This window comes from Hyla sarda, unplaced genomic scaffold, assembly GCF_029499605.1.
Source record: "Hyla sarda isolate aHylSar1 unplaced genomic scaffold, aHylSar1.hap1 scaffold_2083, whole genome shotgun sequence".
Taxonomy (NCBI): Eukaryota; Metazoa; Chordata; class Amphibia; order Anura; family Hylidae; genus Hyla; species Hyla sarda.
Genome location: NW_026608748.1, coordinates 41092 through 54773, shown reverse-complemented (window position 1 = coordinate 54773; position 13682 = coordinate 41092). Strand labels below are relative to the sequence as shown.

Genomic DNA, 13682 nt, shown 5'->3' with positions numbered 1-13682 from the left:
ATATATATATATATTTCTCCGCCGAAATCACTTTTAAACCCATTTCCACCTTTTTTTCCCTTCTCTTCCTCTTACTTTTTTTTCACGTTTTTTTACGTTTTTCTCCTTTTCGCCTCTTTTCTGGGCGTATTATTCTTCTTTTTCTTCTTTTTTTTCGTCTAATGCATACCCCATCAGTGCAGCAATGCTTATTCAATACCGCCAGCAGATGGAGACACTGGGGGATAATTTTCTAAGGATTTATACTGATTTTTCCTGTCTGAATTTGTCGCACAGAAAGTTGCAGGCCAAATATGTGTGACATTTCTGCGACTTTAGCTTCTAGAGCATTTTTACAACATTATACATAGGTGCTGAATACATAAAAAGCGACTGTTCAGCGACAGACAAGTCGCATCGGCTGAAAGTAGGCCAGAATGTCAGTCCATGTTGGAGCAGGTTTAGATACAGTCTAAAGCATAGATCTCAAAGTCTGTGCACAGAATTTAGCAAGGGCCTCGCACCTTCTGATGCATCAGGTAGGTGCACTATAGCATAGCCTAACCCTCTGTACTTTGGTCTATATTGATGCGGGACATAGACAGCCAGCTGATGACCAATCCATTAGTGCAATGGATGGCTGGAAGCATTTGTCTTTGCCTTTGCAATACCACAGAAGCAATGCATGGTCAATGTACAGCAATGACACACCTGTGTGAACAGCCAGGAGACCCCCCCATGTTATGTTACATAGTTACATAGTTAGTACGGTCGAAAAAAGACATATGTCCATCAAGTTCAACCAGGGAATTAAGGGGTAGGGGTGTGGCGCGATATTGGGGAAGGGATGAGATTTTATATTTCTTCATAAGCATTAATCTTATTTTGTCAATTAGGAACATTCAGCACCCACCCGCTATCAAGGCAGCTGCCTATCATGTCATGCCCTACCTGCACAGGTGTGCTGGCTACTCAAATGATCCAATTAAGGAGGCCATTTAGTCAGCAGCAGCAGAAGTCCTGTGCCTGGACGCTCCAACAGCGGCCAGACACAAGCAGAAGCAGCAGAAGCAGCAGCAGCACCACCTTTTGTTTTTTGGCTGCAGCAGCAGCAGCAGCAGCAGCAAGGCCCACAGGGCTGGCTAGCTGGCTAGCCAGCAAGCAGGTAGCAATGAAAGTAGGAATCTTTCTTTTTAACCCTGTAAGGGGGTGGTGCACTGTACCCGAAGATACTGCCATATCGGGTCAATGCATAGGGCGACGGAAGCAAGCTTCGAAATCGGCCCCCGTTCTCAAAAATCCATTTAATATATGGTCCCCAGATAGGGGACGTATCAGATATTAAACTGATAAGAACAGATACTACACTTGATCTTAGCCAAAAGGCCGAGAAGCGATAACCGTGAAAGGGGCGGGCCCAACAAGGTCCCCTTCATGGGCACTATCACTGCTTGCTGTCAGGGAGGCTGCCAGACAATTTTCCATGCACACTCTGGGCTGGGGGGCAGTCAACCACCAGTACACACAGCAGAACCTAAACCCATACCATTATTGCTAAGCAGCAAGACAGGGGCCCATTGCACTCCCACGGGGCCTTTTTAAATGCAATCCATAACCCGGATTTGCCAGGAACCCTTCTTACTCCTCCTACTTGCATGTGACACTGGGCTTAGGATCTGCATAGGAAACACACACACAAGCACACACCTACCTTTGTTGCCTGCAGATGCCTCCTTGGCTGTCCCCAAACGGTATCAAACCAACACCCACGGGAAGCTGTAAGCATAGAGGACATGCCTGCACCCCATTGGACTTACCTGTGTGGGTTAAATCCGGGTTATTTGACAACCTATGGCGGTGATGGTTCTGCTCAGGCAGAGCAGTGCTGATGCTCCTCATAAAGCTGTCGCTGCTGTGAAGGTTCTAGGTGACATCACAATCCCTATGGTTACATACACAACAAAGCTGGGTTGTTGTTGTTTACACTCTGCAAGGCCTGTGGAAGTGAGTGACATCATAGCACTGTAGTTCTGAGGGTTCTAGATGGATGCAACAATCTCCTGTTGCTTCTATGAAGGCCATAATAGACGACATCACCAAACAGCTCCATAGTCACATACACAGCAAAGGAGAGATGTTGTTTACACCTAGTGATGTCAGTGGTATTGAGTGACATCACAGCACAGTGCTAAGGCTCCTGGGCCTGGACACAGCAGCGGCTGCAATATCTCAACGGAGAATACGTTTATATATATGTGTGTGTGTGCGCGTATATATATATATATATATATATATATATATATATATATATATTTCTCCGCCGAAATCACTTTTAAACCCATTTCCACCTTTTTTTCCCTTCTCTTCCTCTTACTTTTTTTTCACGTTTTTTTACGTTTTTCTCCTTTTTGCCTCTTTTCTGGGCGTATTATTCTTCTTTTTCTTCTTTTTTTTCGTCTAATGCATACCCCATCAGTGCAGCAATGCTTATTCAATACCGCCAGCAGATGGAGACACTGGGGGATAATTTTCTAAGGATTTATACTGATTTTTCCTGTCTGAATTTGTCGCACAGAAAGTTGCAGGCCAAATATGTGTGACATTTCTGCGACTTTAGCTTCTAGAGCATTTTTACAACATTATACATAGGTGCTGAATACATAAAAAGCGACTGTTCAGCGACAGACAAGTCGCATCGGCTGAAAGTAGGCCAGAATGTCAGTCCATGTTGGAGCAGGTTTAGATACAGTCTAAAGCATAGATCTCAAAGTCTGTGCACAGAATTTAGCAAGGGCCTCGCACCTTCTGATGCATCAGGTAGGTGCACTATAGCATAGCCTAACCCTCTGTACTTTGGTCTATATTGATGCGGGACATAGACAGCCAGCTGATGACCAATCCATTAGTGCAATGGATGGCTGGAAGCATTTGTCTTTGCCTTTGCAATACCACAGAAGCAATGCATGGTCAATGTACAACAATGACACACCTGTGTGAACAGCCAGGAGACCCCCCCATGTTATGTTACATAGTTACATAGTTAGTACGGTCGAAAAAAGACATATGTCCATCAAGTTCAACCAGGGAATTAAGGGGTAGGGGTGTGGCGCGATATTGGGGAAGGGATGAGATTTTATATTTCTTCATAAGCATTAATCTTATTTTGTCAATTAGGAACATTCAGCACCCACCCGCTATCAAGGCAGCTGCCTATCATGTCATGCCCTACCTGCACAGGTGTGCTGGCTACTCAAATGATCCAATTAAGGAGGCCATTTAGTCAGCAGCAGCAGAAGTCCTGTGCCTGGACGCTCCAACAGCGGCCAGACACAAGCAGAAGCAGCAGAAGCAGCAGCAGCACCACCTTTTGTTTTTTGGCTGCAGCAGCAGCAGCAGCAGCAAGGCCCACAGGGCTGGCTAGCTGGCTAGCCAGCAAGCAGGTAGCAATGAAAGTAGGAATCTTTCTTTTTAACCCTGTAAGGGGGTGGTGCACTGTACCCGAAGATACTGCCATATCGGGTCAATGCATAGGGCGACGGAAGCAAGCTTCGAAATCGGCCCCCGTTCTCAAAAATCCATTTAATATATGGTCCCCAGATAGGGGACGTATCAGATATTAAACTGATAAGAACAGATACTACACTTGATCTTAGCCAAAAGGCCGAGAAGCGATAACCGTGAAAGGGGCGGGCCCAACAAGGTCCCCTTCATGGGCACTATCACTGCTTGCTGTCAGGGAGGCTGCCAGACAATTTTCCATGCACACTCTGGGCTGGGGGGCAGTCAACCACCAGTACACACAGCAGAACCTAAACCCATACCATTATTGCTAAGCAGCAAGACAGGGGCCCATTGCACTCCCACGGGGCCTTTTTAAATGCAATCCATAACCCGGATTTGCCAGGAACCCTTCTTACTCCTCCTACTTGCATGTGACACTGGGCTTAGGATCTGCATAGGAAACACACACACAAGCACACACCTACCTTTGTTGCCTGCAGATGCCTCCTTGGCTGTCCCCAAACGGTATCAAACCAACACCCACGGGAAGCTGTAAGCATAGAGGACATGCCTGCACCCCATTGGACTTACCTGTGTGGGTTAAATCCGGGTTATTTGACAACCTATGGCGGTGATGGTTCTGCTCAGGCAGAGCAGTGCTGATGCTCCTCATAAAGCTGTCGCTGCTGTGAAGGTTCTAGGTGACATCACAATCCCTATGGTTACATACACAACAAAGCTGGGTTGTTGTTGTTTACACTCTGCAAGGCCTGTGGAAGTGAGTGACATCATAGCACTGTAGTTCTGAGGGTTCTAGATGGATGCAACAATCTCCTGTTGCTTCTATGAAGGCCATAATAGACGACATCACCAAACAGCTCCATAGTCACATACACAGCAAAGGAGAGATGTTGTTTACACCTAGTGATGTCAGTGGTATTGAGTGACATCACAGCACAGTGCTAAGGCTCCTGGGCCTGGACACAGCAGCGGCTGCAATATCTCAACGGAGAATACGTTTATATATATGTGTGTGTGTGCGCGTATATATATATATATATATATATATATATATATATATATATATTTCTCCGCCGAAATCACTTTTAAACCCATTTCCACCTTTTTTTCCCTTCTCTTCCTCTTACTTTTTTTTCACGTTTTTTTACGTTTTTCTCCTTTTCGCCTCTTTTCTGGGCGTATTATTCTTCTTTTTCTTCTTTTTTTTCGTCTAATGCATACCCCATCAGTGCAGCAATGCTTATTCAATACCGCCAGCAGATGGAGACACTGGGGGATAATTTTCTAAGGATTTATACTGATTTTTCCTGTCTGAATTTGTCGCACAGAAAGTTGCAGGCCAAATATGTGTGACATTTCTGCGACTTTAGCTTCTAGAGCATTTTTACAACATTATACATAGGTGCTGAATACATAAAAAGCGACTGTTCAGCGACAGACAAGTCGCATCGGCTGAAAGTAGGCCAGAATGTCAGTCCATGTTGGAGCAGGTTTAGATACAGTCTAAAGCATAGATCTCAAAGTCTGTGCACAGAATTTAGCAAGGGCCTCGCACCTTCTGATGCATCAGGTAGGTGCACTATAGCATAGCCTAACCCTCTGTACTTTGGTCTATATTGATGCGGGACATAGACAGCCAGCTGATGACCAATCCATTAGTGCAATGGATGGCTGGAAGCATTTGTCTTTGCCTTTGCAATACCACAGAAGCAATGCATGGTCAATGTACAGCAATGACACACCTGTGTGAACAGCCAGGAGACCCCCCCATGTTATGTTACATAGTTACATAGTTAGTACGGTCGAAAAAAGACATATGTCCATCAAGTTCAACCAGGGAATTAAGGGGTAGGGGTGTGGCGCGATATTGGGGAAGGGATGAGATTTTATATTTCTTCATAAGCATTAATCTTATTTTGTCAATTAGGAACATTCAGCACCCACCCGCTATCAAGGCAGCTGCCTATCATGTCATGCCCTACCTGCACAGGTGTGCTGGCTACTCAAATGATCCAATTAAGGAGGCCATTTAGTCAGCAGCAGCAGAAGTCCTGTGCCTGGACGCTCCAACAGCGGCCAGACACAAGCAGAAGCAGCAGAAGCAGCAGCAGCACCACCTTTTGTTTTTTGGCTGCAGCAGCAGCAGCAGCAGCAGCAGCAGCAGCAGCAAGGCCCACAGGGCTGGCTAGCTGGCTAGCCAGCAAGCAGGTAGCAATGAAAGTAGGAATCTTTCTTTTTAACCCTGTAAGGGGGTGGTGCACTGTACCCGAAGATACTGCCATATCGGGTCAATGCATAGGGCGACGGAAGCAAGCTTCGAAATCGGCCCCCGTTCTCAAAAATCCATTTAATATATGGTCCCCAGATAGGGGACGTATCAGATATTAAACTGATAAGAACAGATACTACACTTGATCTTAGCCAAAAGGCCGAGAAGCGATAACCGTGAAAGGGGCGGGCCCAACAAGGTCCCCTTCATGGGCACTATCACTGCTTGCTGTCAGGGAGGCTGCCAGACAATTTTCCATGCACACTCTGGGCTGGGGGGCAGTCAACCACCAGTACACACAGCAGAACCTAAACCCATACCATTATTGCTAAGCAGCAAGACAGGGGCCCATTGCACTCCCACGGGGCCTTTTTAAATGCAATCCATAACCCGGATTTGCCAGGAACCCTTCTTACTCCTCCTACTTGCATGTGACACTGGGCTTAGGATCTGCATAGGAAACACACACACAAGCACACACCTACCTTTGTTGCCTGCAGATGCCTCCTTGGCTGTCCCCAAACGGTATCAAACCAACACCCACGGGAAGCTGTAAGCATAGAGGACATGCCTGCACCCCATTGGACTTACCTGTGTGGGTTAAATCCGGGTTATTTGACAACCTATGGCGGTGATGGTTCTGCTCAGGCAGAGCAGTGCTGATGCTCCTCATAAAGCTGTCGCTGCTGTGAAGGTTCTAGGTGACATCACAATCCCTATGGTTACATACACAACAAAGCTGGGTTGTTGTTGTTTACACTCTGCAAGGCCTGTGGAAGTGAGTGACATCATAGCACTGTAGTTCTGAGGGTTCTAGATGGATGCAACAATCTCCTGTTGCTTCTATGAAGGCCATAATAGACGACATCACCAAACAGCTCCATAGTCACATACACAGCAAAGGAGAGATGTTGTTTACACCTAGTGATGTCAGTGGTATTGAGTGACATCACAGCACAGTGCTAAGGCTCCTGGGCCTGGACACAGCAGCGGCTGCAATATCTCAACGGAGAATACGTTTATATATATGTGTGTGTGTGCGCGTATATATATATATATATATATATATATATATATATATATATATATATATCTCCGCCGAAATCACTTTTAAACCCATTTCCACCTTTTTTTCCCTTCTCTTCCTCTTACTTTTTTTTCACGTTTTTTTACGTTTTTCTCCTTTTCGCCTCTTTTCTGGGCGTATTATTCTTCTTTTTCTTCTTTTTTTTCGTCTAATGCATACCCCATCAGTGCAGCAATGCTTATTCAATACCGCCAGCAGATGGAGACACTGGGGGATAATTTTCTAAGGATTTATACTGATTTTTCCTGTCTGAATTTGTCGCACAGAAAGTTGCAGGCCAAATATGTGTGACATTTCTGCGACTTTAGCTTCTAGAGCATTTTTACAACATTATACATAGGTGCTGAATACATAAAAAGCGACTGTTCAGCGACAGACAAGTCGCATCGGCTGAAAGTAGGCCAGAATGTCAGTCCATGTTGGAGCAGGTTTAGATACAGTCTAAAGCATAGATCTCAAAGTCTGTGCACAGAATTTAGCAAGGGCCTCGCACCTTCTGATGCATCAGGTAGGTGCACTATAGCATAGCTAACCCTCTGTACTTTGGTCTATATTGATGCGGGACATAGACAGCCAGCTGATGACCAATCCATTAGTGCAATGGATGGCTGGAAGCATTTGTCTTTGCCTTTGCAATACCACAGAAGCAATGCATGGTCAATGTACAGCAATGACACACCTGTGTGAACAGCCAGGAGACCCCCCCATGTTATGTTACATAGTTACATAGTTAGTACGGTCGAAAAAAGACATATGTCCATCAAGTTCAACCAGGGAATTAAGGGGTAGGGGTGTGGCGCGATATTGGGGAAGGGATGAGATTTTATATTTCTTCATAAGCATTAATCTTATTTTGTCAATTAGGAACATTCAGCACCCACCCGCTATCAAGGCAGCTGCCTATCATGTCATGCCCTACCTGCACAGGTGTGCTGGCTACTCAAATGATCCAATTAAGGAGGCCATTTAGTCAGCAGCAGCAGAAGTCCTGTGCCTGGACGCTCCAACAGCGGCCAGACACAAGCAGAAGCAGCAGAAGCAGCAGCAGCACCACCTTTTGTTTTTTGGCTGCAGCAGCAGCAGCAGCAGCAGCAAGGCCCACAGGGCTGGCTAGCTGGCTAGCCAGCAAGCAGGTAGCAATGAAAGTAGGAATCTTTCTTTTTAACCCTGTAAGGGGGTGGTGCACTGTACCCGAAGATACTGCCATATCGGGTCAATGCATAGGGCGACGGAAGCAAGCTTCGAAATCGGCCCCCGTTCTCAAAAATCCATTTAATATATGGTCCCCAGATAGGGGACGTATCAGATATTAAACTGATAAGAACAGATACTACACTTGATCTTAGCCAAAAGGCCGAGAAGCGATAACCGTGAAAGGGGCGGGCCCAACAAGGTCCCCTTCATGGGCACTATCACTGCTTGCTGTCAGGGAGGCTGCCAGACAATTTTCCATGCACACTCTGGGCTGGGGGGCAGTCAACCACCAGTACACACAGCAGAACCTAAACCCATACCATTATTGCTAAGCAGCAAGACAGGGGCCCATTGCACTCCCACGGGGCCTTTTTAAATGCAATCCATAACCCGGATTTGCCAGGAACCCTTCTTACTCCTCCTACTTGCATGTGACACTGGGCTTAGGATCTGCATAGGAAACACACACACAAGCACACACCTACCTTTGTTGCCTGCAGATGCCTCCTTGGCTGTCCCCAAACGGTATCAAACCAACACCCACGGGAAGCTGTAAGCATAGAGGACATGCCTGCACCCCATTGGACTTACCTGTGTGGGTTAAATCCGGGTTATTTGACAACCTATGGCGGTGATGGTTCTGCTCAGGCAGAGCAGTGCTGATGCTCCTCATAAAGCTGTCGCTGCTGTGAAGGTTCTAGGTGACATCACAATCCCTATGGTTACATACACAACAAAGCTGGGTTGTTGTTGTTTACACTCTGCAAGGCCTGTGGAAGTGAGTGACATCATAGCACTGTAGTTCTGAGGGTTCTAGATGGATGCAACAATCTCCTGTTGCTTCTATGAAGGCCATAATAGACGACATCACCAAACAGCTCCATAGTCACATACACAGCAAAGGAGAGATGTTGTTTACACCTAGTGATGTCAGTGGTATTGAGTGACATCACAGCACAGTGCTAAGGCTCCTGGGCCTGGACACAGCAGCGGCTGCAATATCTCAACGGAGAATACGTTTATATATATGTGTGTGTGTGCGCGTATATATATATATATATATATATATATATATATATATATATATATATTTCTCCGCCGAAATCACTTTTAAACCCATTTCCACCTTTTTTTCCCTTCTCTTCCTCTTACTTTTTTTTCACGTTTTTTTACGTTTTTCTCCTTTTCGCCTCTTTTCTGGGCGTATTATTCTTCTTTTTCTTCTTTTTTTTCGTCTAATGCATACCCCATCAGTGCAGCAATGCTTATTCAATACCGCCAGCAGATGGAGACACTGGGGGATAATTTTCTAAGGATTTATACTGATTTTTCCTGTCTGAATTTGTCGCACAGAAAGTTGCAGGCCAAATATGTGTGACATTTCTGCGACTTTAGCTTCTAGAGCATTTTTACAACATTATACATAGGTGCTGAATACATAAAAAGCGACTGTTCAGCGACAGACAAGTCGCATCGGCTGAAAGTAGTCCAGAATGTCAGTCCATGTTGGAGCAGGTTTAGATACAGTCTAAAGCATAGATCTCAAAGTCTGTGCACAGAATTTAGCAAGGGCCTCGCACCTTCTGATGCATCAGGTAGGTGCACTATAGCATAGCCTAACCCTCTGTACTTTGGTCTATATTGATGCGGGACATAGACAGCCAGCTGATGACCAATCCATTAGTGCAATGGATGGCTGGAAGCATTTGTCTTTGCCTTTGCAATACCACAGAAGCAATGCATGGTCAATGTACAGCAATGACACACCTGTGTGAACAGCCAGGAGACCCCCCCATGTTATGTTACATAGTTACATAGTTAGTACGGTCGAAAAAAGACATATGTCCATCAAGTTCAACCAGGGAATTAAGGGGTAGGGGTGTGGCGCGATATTGGGGAAGGGATGAGATTTTATATTTCTTCATAAGCATTAATCTTATTTTGTCAATTAGGAACATTCAGCACCCACCCGCTATCAAGGCAGCTGCCTATCATGTCATGCCCTACCTGCACAGGTGTGCTGGCTACTCAAATGATCCAATTAAGGAGGCCATTTAGTCAGCAGCAGCAGAAGTCCTGTGCCTGGACGCTCCAACAGCGGCCAGACACAAGCAGAAGCAGCAGAAGCAGCAGCAGCACCACCTTTTGTTTTTTGGCTGCAGCAGCAGCAGCAGCAGCAGCAAGGCCCACAGGGCTGGCTAGCTGGCTAGCCAGCAAGCAGGTAGCAATGAAAGTAGGAATCTTTCTTTTTAACCCTGTAAGGGGGTGGTGCACTGTACCCGAAGATACTGCCATATCGGGTCAATGCATAGGGCGACGGAAGCAAGCTTCGAAATCGGCCCCCGTTCTCAAAAATCCATTTAATATATGGTCCCCAGATAGGGGACGTATCAGATATTAAACTGATAAGAACAGATACTACACTTGATCTTAGCCAAAAGGCCGAGAAGCGATAACCGTGAAAGGGGCGGGCCCAACAAGGTCCCCTTCATGGGCACTATCACTGCTTGCTGTCAGGGAGGCTGCCAGACAATTTTCCATGCACACTCTGGGCTGGGGGGCAGTCAACCACCAGTACACACAGCAGAACCTAAACCCATACCATTATTGCTAAGCAGCAAGACAGGGGCCCATTGCACTCCCACGGGGCCTTTTTAAATGCAATCCATAACCCGGATTTGCCAGGAACCCTTCTTACTCCTCCTACTTGCATGTGACACTGGGCTTAGGATCTGCATAGGAAACACACACACAAGCACACACCTACCTTTGTTGCCTGCAGATGCCTCCTTGGCTGTCCCCAAACGGTATCAAACCAACACCCACGGGAAGCTGTAAGCATAGAGGACATGCCTGCACCCCATTGGACTTACCTGTGTGGGTTAAATCCGGGTTATTTGACAACCTATGGCGGTGATGGTTCTGCTCAGGCAGAGCAGTGCTGATGCTCCTCATAAAGCTGTCGCTGCTGTGAAGGTTCTAGGTGACATCACAATCCCTATGGTTACATACACAACAAAGCTGGGTTGTTGTTGTTTACACTCTGCAAGGCCTGTGGAAGTGAGTGACATCATAGCACTGTAGTTCTGAGGGTTCTAGATGGATGCAACAATCTCCTGTTGCTTCTATGAAGGCCATAATAGACGACATCACCAAACAGCTCCATAGTCACATACACAGCAAAGGAGAGATGTTGTTTACACCTAGTGATGTCAGTGGTATTGAGTGACATCACAGCACAGTGCTAAGGCTCCTGGGCCTGGACACAGCAGCGGCTGCAATATCTCAACGGAGAATACGTTTATATATATGTGTGTGTGTGCGCGTATATATATATATATATATATATATATATATATATATATATATATATATTTCTCCGCCGAAATCACTTTTAAACCCATTTCCACCTTTTTTTCCCTTCTCTTCCTCTTACTTTTTTTTCACGTTTTTTTACGTTTTTCTCCTTTTCGCCTCTTTTCTGGGCGTATTATTCTTCTTTTTCTTCTTTTTTTTCGTCTAATGCATACCCCATCAGTGCAGCAATGCTTATTCAATACCGCCAGCAGATGGAGACACTGGGGGATAATTTTCTAAGGATTTATACTGATTTTTCCTGTCTGAATTTGTCGCACAGAAAGTTGCAGGCCAAATATGTGTGACATTTCTGCGACTTTAGCTTCTAGAGCATTTTTACAACATTATACATAGGTGCTGAATACATAAAAAGCGACTGTTCAGCGACAGACAAGTCGCATCGGCTGAAAGTAGGCCAGAATGTCAGTCCATGTTGGAGCAGGTTTAGATACAGTCTAAAGCATAGATCTCAAAGTCTGTGCACAGAATTTAGCAAGGGCCTCGCACCTTCTGATGCATCAGGTAGGTGCACTATAGCATAGCCTAACCCTCTGTACTTTGGTCTATATTGATGCGGGACATAGACAGCCAGCTGATGACCAATCCATTAGTGCAATGGATGGCTGGAAGCATTTGTCTTTGCCTTTGCAATACCACAGAAGCAATGCATGGTCAATGTACAGCAATGACACACCTGTGTGAACAGCCAGGAGACCCCCCCATGTTATGTTACATAGTTACATAGTTAGTACGGTCGAAAAAAGACATATGTCCATCAAGTTCAACCAGGGAATTAAGGGGTAGGGGTGTGGCGCGATATTGGGGAAGGGATGAGATTTTATATTTCTTCATAAGCATTAATCTTATTTTGTCAATTAGGAACATTCAGCACCCACCCGCTATCAAGGCAGCTGCCTATCATGTCATGCCCTACCTGCACAGGTGTGCTGGCTACTCAAATGATCCAATTAAGGAGGCCATTTAGTCAGCAGCAGCAGAAGTCCTGTGCCTGGATGCTCCAACAGCGGCCAGACACAAGCAGAAGCAGCAGAAGCAGCAGCAGCACCACCTTTTGTTTTTTGGCTGCAGCAGCAGCAGCAGCAGCAGCAAGGCCCACAGGGCTGGCTAGCTGGCTAGCCAGCAAGCAGGTAGCAATGAAAGTAGGAATCTTTCTTTTTAACCCTGTAAGGGGGTGGTGCACTGTACCCGAAGATACTGCCATATCGGGTCAATGCATAGGGCGACGGAAGCAAGCTTCGAAATCGGCCCCCGTTCTCAAAAATCCATTTAATATATGGTCCCCAGATAGGGGACGTATCAGATATTAAACTGATAAGAACAGATACTACACTTGATCTTAGCCAAAAGGCCGAGAAGCGATAACCGTGAAAGGGGCGGGCCCAACAAGGTCCCCTTCATGGGCACTATCACTGCTTGCTGTCAGGGAGGCTGCCAGACAATTTTCCATGCACACTCTGGGCTGGGGGGCAGTCAACCACCAGTACACACAGCAGAACCTAAACCCATACCATTATTGCTAAGCAGCAAGACAGGGGCCCATTGCACTCCCACGGGGCCTTTTTAAATGCAATCCATAACCCGGATTTGCCAGGAACCCTTCTTACTCCTCCTACTTGCATGTGACACTGGGCTTAGGATCTGCATAGGAAACACACACACAAGCACACACCTACCTTTGTTGCCTGCAGATGCCTCCTTGGCTGTCCCCAAACGGTATCAAACCAACACCCACGGGAAGCTGTAAGCATAGAGGACATGCCTGCACCCCATTGGACTTACCTGTGTGGGTTAAATCCGGGTTATTTGACAACCTATGGCGGTGATGGTTCTGCTCAGGCAGAGCAGTGCTGATGCTCCTCATAAAGCTGTCGCTGCTGTGAAGGTTCTAGGTGACATCACAATCCCTATGGTTACATACACAACAAAGCTGGGTTGTTGTTGTTTACACTCTGCAAGGCCTGTGGAAGTGAGTGACATCATAGCACTGTAGTTCTGAGGGTTCTAGATGGATGCAACAATCTCCTGTTGCTTCTATGAAGGCCATAATAGACGACATCACCAAACAGCTCCATAGTCACATACACAGCAAAGGAGAGATGTTGTTTACACCTAGTGATGTCAGTGGTATTGAGTGACATCACAGCACAGTGCTAAGGCTCCTGGGCCTGGACACAGCAGCGGCTGCAATATCTCAACGGAGAATACGTTTATATATATGTGTGTGTGTGCGCGTATATATATATATATATATAT

The 13682-nt window shown here is 46.0% G+C and overlaps 6 non-coding genes across 6 annotated transcripts; all 6 read right to left on the bottom strand.

Moving 5' to 3' along the window:
* Nucleotides 1–1186: 1186 nt before the first annotated feature.
* LOC130318885 (U2 spliceosomal RNA) lies at nucleotides 1187–1377 on the bottom strand. The gene has a single exon (XR_008865316.1). It is a non-coding gene; the product is annotated as a U2 spliceosomal RNA (small nuclear RNA).
* Nucleotides 1378–3461: 2084 nt separating this feature from the next.
* On the bottom strand, nucleotides 3462–3652 carry LOC130318884 (U2 spliceosomal RNA). The gene has a single exon (XR_008865315.1). It is a non-coding gene; the product is annotated as a U2 spliceosomal RNA (small nuclear RNA).
* Nucleotides 3653–5751: 2099 nt separating this feature from the next.
* Nucleotides 5752–5942, bottom strand: LOC130318882 (U2 spliceosomal RNA). Its single transcript, XR_008865313.1, has one exon. It is a non-coding gene; the product is annotated as a U2 spliceosomal RNA (small nuclear RNA).
* Nucleotides 5943–8032: 2090 nt separating this feature from the next.
* Nucleotides 8033–8223, bottom strand: LOC130318881 (U2 spliceosomal RNA). The gene has a single exon (XR_008865312.1). It is a non-coding gene; the product is annotated as a U2 spliceosomal RNA (small nuclear RNA).
* A 2091-nt stretch (nucleotides 8224–10314) lies between these two features.
* LOC130318880 (U2 spliceosomal RNA) lies at nucleotides 10315–10505 on the bottom strand. The gene has a single exon (XR_008865311.1). It is a non-coding gene; the product is annotated as a U2 spliceosomal RNA (small nuclear RNA).
* Nucleotides 10506–12598: 2093 nt separating this feature from the next.
* On the bottom strand, nucleotides 12599–12789 carry LOC130318879 (U2 spliceosomal RNA). Its single transcript, XR_008865310.1, has one exon. It is a non-coding gene; the product is annotated as a U2 spliceosomal RNA (small nuclear RNA).
* Nucleotides 12790–13682: the final 893 nt, after the last annotated feature.